The sequence below is a fragment of the Elephantulus edwardii genome, unplaced genomic scaffold (assembly GCF_000299155.1).
Source record: "Elephantulus edwardii isolate Elephantulus edwardi_28Jun2011 unplaced genomic scaffold, EleEdw1.0 scaffold00155, whole genome shotgun sequence".
Lineage (NCBI taxonomy): Eukaryota > Metazoa > Chordata > Mammalia > Macroscelidea > Macroscelididae > Elephantulus > Elephantulus edwardii.
This window is the reverse complement of record NW_006399905.1, coordinates 6,963,878-6,969,725: the sequence shown is the minus strand read 5'-3', so window position 1 is coordinate 6,969,725 and position 5,848 is coordinate 6,963,878. Positions and strand designations below refer to the sequence as shown.

Genomic DNA, 5,848 nt, shown 5'->3' with positions numbered 1-5,848 from the left:
CCGGGCATGGTTGATGTTCCAGGTGAAGGTGGTCATGGTCTGATTCTGTGGGTCCACAATAGAGTCCTCCAGGATGTACACCGAGTGAGCAACATTGGCAGGAAACACTCACTCAGCCCAGCGCCGGCATCCTGTTGGTCTTGGTCAGGAGTCTCCGGGACAGGAGTTTCTGGTCAGGGGTAACCTCCCGGTGTACTATGTCTTCCGTCAAGACATGTTTGCTGTAGGGATTTGGGTACTGCTGCCAGAAGGCAGCGAACACTTGGTCCCAGGAACTCCTGAGCACGCTCTGGCCCAGGAAATATTTCACCATTGTCCCGGCCAGGAAGGACTCAACACCCACGAAGCATTAGGAGTGCGGAGCCCGGGGAGCACGTGGAGGCCAGGCCAGAGCTCAGCGCCCGCCAGGCTCGCTCAATCACCACCGTACCGCGCCCAAGCTTCCGCCACCATGAGGAGTGGTCAGTGAACCATGTATTGTTATCTTGCTTTGTTCTGACAACTGCCTCCTAGTCCAAGTACAGATTTCGCATTAGCATGATCAAGTGTTCTGGGATTCCCATTCTTCTCAGAGTCAGCCACAGTTTTTTGTGATCCACACAGTCAAACACCTTTGCATAATCAATGAAACACAGATAGTTATTCTTCTGGTATTTCCTGCATTTAGCTAAGATCCATCTAACATTAGCTAAATATCACTAGTACCATGACCCCTTCTAAACCCAGCCTGGACTTCGAGCAGTTCTCTGCTGATTTGCTGTTCCAGTCGTTTTTGGATAATCTTCAGTAGAATCTTGCTTGCATGTGAAATAAATGATAGTGTTACATAATTTCCACACTCTGTTGGGTCACCTTTCTTTGGAATAGGAACAAATACAGATGTCTTCCATTCAGTTGTCCAATTGGTTGTTCTCCAGATTTCTTGGCACAGCTTGGTAAGCACAATAGACTCACTAAAGAATGACTATCATCCATTAGTAGAAATGGAGTAACTGGAATGGAAATTAGAAGAATGCTCACACATTGTGAGTAATATAACCAGTGTCACTGAATAATTGTAAAAACGATTGCATGAGAAGCTAAACTAGTAAACCACACCCCAATACATAGTAAAATAACATTTAAAAATGGTGGATAGGACCAATACTCTCTTTCTTAGTTACAGTTCCTTACCACTAAGCCACCAATACTCCCTTTGACTCTAGAAACAAAAATTTTCAAGCAAACCCTTGGTGCGTACACTTTGCTATATTTATATCATCAACAACCTCCAGCCTACATAGGGCTTTTCAAACCTTTCATGCCCTTTATTTTTGTGTCTTAAACTCTGTAGTCCTGTAACACCTTAGACAGTCAAAATATGCTTCTGGTGTGTACTCAGTTTTCAGTGTTCCTAAGAGTGGTTCTCTTTGGGAGTGAGTCAGGACAGTTTTGATTGTCTCACAACCAGGGGATGTTACTGGCATCTAGAGGGTCTAGAGGCAAGGATGCTGCTACATGTCTCCCAATAGGCAGCAGCTCCTTCCAACAAGGAACTCTCACCCAACAATGTATGTAGAGTTGAGATAGAACAACTGAATTATACAGTTTTCTCCATCTAGTCTGTTCCAGGTTGCCATTGGCAGTGTCCTGATTTGGCCACTTGTGTCTGTAGAATGCTTAGTCTGGTCAATGAAATAATCCGTTTTTTGTATTTGAGGACAATCGGTTGCATACACTACCTCTTATATGGATCACCTTTCCATGCCTTCATCTCCTAAGAAGGGTTTGGAATCAAACCTGAATACATGTTTCTCAACTAAATTTTACCTTCTTCTGGAGCACTCACTCTCAAATTGTTTCCTACTTGATGAACTCCAAGAGTACAGAGGTCACATTATCTCCACTCTGAGGATATGTGAGCACCCTTACAACTTGAGATAAGTTGACTTTGTCTCGGGCCACTCTGCTAATATATATAGACCCAACATAGGTCTAGGTTGGTATGTACTTTGTAAGACAGGAATGTCAAATGTGGTAACTGGATACTGCACCAAAAGGAAAAGGTCTTTAAAAAACAACAGCATAAAGCAAAACAAAACAAAAACCCATCCAAACAACAAAAAGCCAACCAGCCCAAAACTCATCGTCTTCAAGTTGGAAATGATTAAAGTCTAATCCTGTAAATCATGTGGGAGGAGATTGCCCAACGTTCTCTTGAGGAAGATTCAAATCATCCACCTTTGGGTTGGTAACACATGTCGCTATCCAGTAGGCCACCAGAGCTCCTTAATTAAAGTCTCATATGAGTATCCACAAAGAAAACTTGTGAGGCCAACATTTCTTATTTTTATTACTTGAGTCACAGCTACCGTCTCTTGTGTTGATTGCTGTCGAGCATGATTCATAGCGACTCTATGAACAAAAGATCTAATACCTTTCCATAACTATCATCATTTCTCCAAGTTTATAAAGTTTTAAGAGGCATGTAGTTTAGGAAGTGGAAGCCACTCCTTCCAACCCTATTTTATAACTGGGAGCTCCACCAAACACTGCCCACATTGGGAAACCATTATGGTATTTGATACCCCAGTGGCACAAAGTTCAGAATCACAACAAACTCAGGTTACTTCATATGGCACATTGAGAGTGATTTACAAGGTGAAAGAGTGTTCCTCCAGATGTAATAATGGTCTCATTTAGCAGTGGTTAAGTGTCAAGTCGAAGAAGACTCAGCAACCCTTGCACAAAAACCTGAACTCTGTTTTATAACTAACATAATTTCTGTGCATTTATAGAGTTTCCAGAGACATTTAATTTAGGAAGTGGATGCCACTCCTGCTTCCCAACCTGAATCTGGAAGCTCCTCCAAACATTGTACATGATGTGTTACCATTACGGTATTTGACATGACTATGGCACAGTGTTTAGTATCACAGCAACTCCCAAGTTACTCAGTACAGGAAATAGACAAACTGTTGCTGTATCACTTAAAGAATGTTCATTCTAAAATTAATAAATTTTGGATTTTTTTAAATTTCATTGGGAAAAACATGTTGAGGATACATGGAGGTGAGGATTGGGAGCAGAAGGGTGAGAGTGGGCAGGGAAGAAAGTTGCAGGGATGCAGTTGCAAGGCTGCACAATTTGGTTGGTGGGGGGAGCAGGTGAAGGAAATGAAAAGGATCCAGTGGGAACCAGATGATTTAGGGCAATGGTAAGCATAGTCCCATGGTGATTAAACAAACTGTCTTTTTCACTTGTGGGTTTCTCATTTGGGAACTGAGCACAGACTCTCTGGCTTCTTCATGCTGAACAGGGCCATTGATGTGAAGGGGGAAAGGGAACACACTTTATCCCCTTACTGGTGGTCTTGGGTTGAAGCTGCTTGCCTTCTTTCTCTGTTAGAAAATATTTTCCTGACATTTACTTCCCTTTGGACTGTAAAGTGTTTTCCCAGGTGGGTCCAGTAGGGATGGCTGACTGAACCCTGAGGCTCCATCCTCCTTTGCTTCCTTAACTGGCTGTGGTATTTTCTTTTTGTCTCTGGAACTGGGCTCAGGGTCAGGTCTGGAGTAAAACTCAGTGTTAAGGTTACCTATAGAAAAGGGAGCAAATCTATAGAGAACAAACTTGTGAGTTACAACTAGAAGGGCTTTGGTGGTGTTACTTATGGGTGTACTAGGGAAGAGGGTGGAGGAAAGTAGCCTTGATAAAATTTTCTATACCCTAGGCAGTTTTTTCTACCCAGGGGTCGGATGGGCTGAGGAGCTCACCCTGAGGGCTGGCTCGCTCCACCGCCTGCCGGGTGGCCGAATGCACGGTTCGCCCTGTAAATTTGGGGTTTTAAAGACATACCTTAAGCAGGCCTCCACCCTTAGTCAAAAGTTGAACTGACACCCCCTTTTGAGGGGAAAAACAGTAACACACATCAAACACGACCCTAAACACTTTCCTTACGTGACTGCCGTCAAGATGTGACCACCATCAAGGCACTAGGAGCCAACTCGTAGAGTGGAGGCTCCAGGCCAGCCCACAGCCTCAACCCCTCACGATGGGGTTTTAAAGCCCTTAGGCAGGGCTCCACCCTTAGTCAAAGAGTGGTAAAAGTACCATCTAAGAAAGGTAAAAGTTGGGAAGGTGGTTGCTTGTGAAAAGCAAAACAAACCGGTGCCATCAAGTCGATTCCGATGCATAGTGACCCTGCAGTGTGTTAGTGCTGCACGCAGTAGACCATAGTCTACCACAGTAGCTCACACCTACCATCTTCCCAGCTGCCAGCATCACATCTGCATTTCTGTACCTAAGACTTTATTTGCTGCCCCATGCTGCCTCTGTGTGTGCATTGCAGGCTGGAAATGGCCAGAGGTCATTGCCCTTCTCACACTCCAGCATAACCAGCCAGTGATTTATAATTCCCTTGTAACAAAGGAATAAAGGTACAACAGGTGCATGGTCTGTTCTGTTTTCTGTAGCTTTCCATTGAGATTAAATATCACTTCCCTAAAGCTAGTTATATGCAGAACCACAGAACTCAGGTTGGGGTTTCCTGGAAGTCCCAAATAAAATCTGTTAATTATTTTGCTTTGCTGTTTATGTACATGTATCCTTGCTATTCAGTCAGTCCTGACAGCAGAGTCTTCTGGTCTCGTGAAGATAAGGTACCAAACACTGATCTCACAGTTACTAAAAAGCAGATAAGCTGGAGCAAATTGCCTTGGAACTCCTTGGATCCATGGCTTCAATGAAACACTACTGGTTAATACTTTTCATACTTTGATCAAAGGTGAGTGTCGTGCACATATTTTATTTATATATATATTTTTTTCATAAACAACTCATGATGATTACCTAATCTTACTCTATGACACATAATTATTTACATCTGAATTCCCTTATTCATCAAGGTACCACTAGTCTATCCAGAGAAGACTGGGATGTGCCAACACTTTGTAATCAAGACAAAGTAAATCAGTTGTGCAAGTTGCTATATGAATGTTTTAAGCTTAAATATAAGTTAAATTTTGTCCTGTTTGAGCAGTTACTCCATCCAGACAGGCTCCAAAGAGGAGTCCTTCCATCTCCTCTCTGGTTTTATGGAGACTTACTTTACCTTTCCGTGTTAGCCTCTTAAAGTACTGCAGCAACCTTAAAAGGGCTCAGGAGATAGTTTCCATGAGAAGGAGGTGCAGCGTTCTCTCCTGAGCGTGAAGCTGGCTCTTGGCTCAATGCAGCCACCATTTGCCATTGATGATCACTCTTCTCTTCGATCATGGGAGAGTAAGAGGGAGAGGATGCAGTCTGCATGGTTTTCTTAATTAAAAACCCCAAAAAACAAAAACCAAACCAAACCAAAGGCACAGAAAAGGGAGAACCATGCATATATTTTGGTAAAACCATTTTAATGCTTGCTGAAATGAACTATCACAGCATAGCCTAGTCTCTTGATCTACCAGTGAGGATTTTTAAAGAAAAAAGTTATTATTCTTGGTTTAAAAGCTATTACTTGCTTTTGTTGTTGCTGTTGTTAAGTGTCTTCGAGTTGAATATAGTGACCCTGTGAACAACATATCTGAAACCTGTCCTATTGTGCACCATTCTTACCCAGGACACATGAGCCCATTGTTGCAGACATTGTATCAAACCATCTTTTTGAGACTTCACATTTCCAAGCATGATAACGCTCTCCAAGAAATAATTTACTGAACAACATGCCAAAAGTATATGAGATGAAGCTGAGCTATCCTTGCCTCCAAGGAGCACTCTGCGAAGATATACTTGTTTGTTCTTTTGACAGCCCATGGGATATTCAACAGTCTTCTACAACACCACTACTCAAAGGCATGTGTTGTTGTTATGTGCCATCGAG

At 42.8% G+C, this 5,848-nt stretch overlaps 1 protein-coding gene across 1 annotated transcript in view; it reads left to right on the top strand.

Annotated features, from left to right (window-relative positions):
* The window catches only part of IMPACT (impact RWD domain protein), a 45,902-nt gene that overhangs the window by 36,960 nt on the left and 3,094 nt on the right, over window positions 1-5,848 (top strand). The gene's annotated exons all lie outside the window — the stretch shown is intronic.